General features: G+C 41.4%; 1 non-coding gene across 1 annotated transcript; it reads right to left on the bottom strand.

Moving 5' to 3' along the window:
* Positions 1–417: 417 nt before the first annotated feature.
* LOC117308783 (U1 spliceosomal RNA) lies at positions 418–582 on the bottom strand. Its single transcript, XR_004522962.1, has one exon. It is a non-coding gene; the product is annotated as a U1 spliceosomal RNA (small nuclear RNA).
* Between the last annotated feature and the right edge of the window lie 1,751 nt (positions 583–2,333).

The raw sequence follows: 2,333 nt of genomic DNA on the forward strand, positions 1-2,333 counted from the left end.
AGGTTAAGTCTTCACTTACTTTATTTCCTAAATCTTTTTTTTTTTTTAATTTAAGTTTTTTGTGCCCGAATTCTCGCCGCCCAGCGATGTGAAAGCTTAGTACCTCGCATACAGGCGGGTCGCGCAGGCGCCGCCATTTTTAGCGCAGTAACGCTGGAAACGTATTCCAGCTACAAAACCCGAGACCGCCACAAGCGCAAAACGCAATTTTAGCAACCCGGCCGCCCGCACCTTGAACTACGTACTGCCAACACAGCTAAACCCAAGCACTGTCTCGACGCGGGTGAAGCCCACGTTTTCAGCACTTATACAAGCGGGTACACCGCAAGACCGACCCCGACCGTGCAACTAAAAGCATGAAACTTGGCAAACTGCACACAAAGTCGCACAGCTCTGATCTTACACCTCAAGAAAAATCAGGGGAAAGAGCGAACGCAGTCCTCCACTACCGACAAATTATGCAGTCGAGTTTCCCACATTTGGGGAAATCACAGGGGTCAGCACATCCGGAGTGCAATGGATAAGCCTCGCCCTGGGAAAACCACCTTCGTGATCATGGTATCTCCCCTGCCAGGAAAGTGTTTCCTAAATCTTATGTAGGACAAAAACTTCAGTTGCAGATATATAGATAACAGCCTGAGTGTGTTAATTTGGCTAAAAGACAGATGTTGATGTTATAAAAACACATAAATGGAGAACATCACTTACAACAGTGGTTTGTAAACTTGTGTTTTCAATTTCTTTTTATTATTATTTTTATTTATTTTTGGCTTCATTGGGCCATCGTTGCCGTACGCGGGCTTTCTCTAGTTGCGGAGAGCAGGGGCTACGCTTCGTTGCAGGGCACGGGCTTCGCATTTTGGTGGCTTCTCTTGTTGCAGAGCACAGGCTCTAGAGTGCAGGCTCAGTAGTTGTGGCTCATGGGCTTAGTTGCTCAGCGACATGTGGGATCTTCCCGGACCAGGGCTTGAACCTGTGTCCCCTGCATTAGCAGGCAGATTCTTAACCACTGCACCACCAGGGAAGCCCCTCAAGTTATTTTTGAATGTGACTCACAGTAAGAAAAATATACTTTCTTTCATCACCAACACATGCACACAAGCAAATTTATAAAATAGTACTTTACCGTAACTGCAAGTAATGCAGTATATATTCCATCCCATCTCATTCCATTCTATCCCATCCCAGTTCATGCTATGGTATAACATTCTATCACTTTTTAAAAAATACTTGTTATACACACACTGAATTGATTTCATAACACACTGTGGGCCATGATTTATAGTTTGGAAATTACTGACTGAAAGGTATCAAGGTAAAGTTTCCAGGAGAATATAAACTTTAAACTATAAATTTAGATGAAGAAAATAAGTAGACGGTAGCTAGACAGAAAACTAGGGATGGGAGACAGTGTAGAGTTGTGTTCCAGGTGGAGACAACAGAAGGTGTGGAAGCCCAGAATTGGAAAGGAATTTGGTTAGTTCAGGCACCTGAGAGAAGGGACAGTGTAGGGGGAATATATTGGCAGAGTGAGAAAGTAATATATGTGATCTATATACATATAACTCAAAGCTATGCAGACCATATTAACAATGAAATTTTCAAAGGATGCTATTGGAGGAGGGAGTAGTGTTGATTTGATCAGATTGTCTTCATAAAGAGGTCAAGGTGGAGAGAGGTGGGGAAAAATCCAAAGAGGGACCAGATTGGATATCAGAAGAATAGTTGGGAGGCTGCTATAGTGGGCTGGGTGTGAGACAGAGAATGGGCTGGGTGGTATGTAGTTTAGAATAGGCCAGTGCAGAAGAATTGGAGGAAAGTAGATGAGATAAAGATATATCTAGTAAATAAAAACAAGAGGATTTAGTGGTGGATTGGCTGTGGAGAGGCAGTGAAGAATGATGGGTTAAAGACAATAGTTATAATAGTTGTTAACATTTTAGAATACTTGGGTCAGATACTTGTAAAGCAATTTCTGTCTTAAATTTGGCCTTCAAACATTTTTCTGAATGTAACCTACATTAAGAAATCTATTTTCTGTTATCATATACACAGATATATTTGTAAAACAGCACCTCTCAGATTTTTGACTTATCAATTAGGCAAAGGCTAGTGCTATAAAGTAAATAAAGAATACTGGAGAAGTTTGTTTTATAGAGGGGAAATGAGGGATGATGAGTTTGGTTTGGATATCATGGACTTTAGATGTCTCTATGTCTATGTCTCTATGTCTCAGAAGAATCATTTGGGTTACAGATAAAACATATGGGAGTGATCAACACATAGGTAAAAATGAAAACCGAGGGCTCAGTGAAATCATCTGGGCAGAGAAG

The sequence above is a fragment of the Tursiops truncatus genome, chromosome 17 (assembly GCF_011762595.2).
Source record: "Tursiops truncatus isolate mTurTru1 chromosome 17, mTurTru1.mat.Y, whole genome shotgun sequence".
NCBI classification, from domain to species: domain Eukaryota; kingdom Metazoa; phylum Chordata; class Mammalia; order Artiodactyla; family Delphinidae; genus Tursiops; species Tursiops truncatus.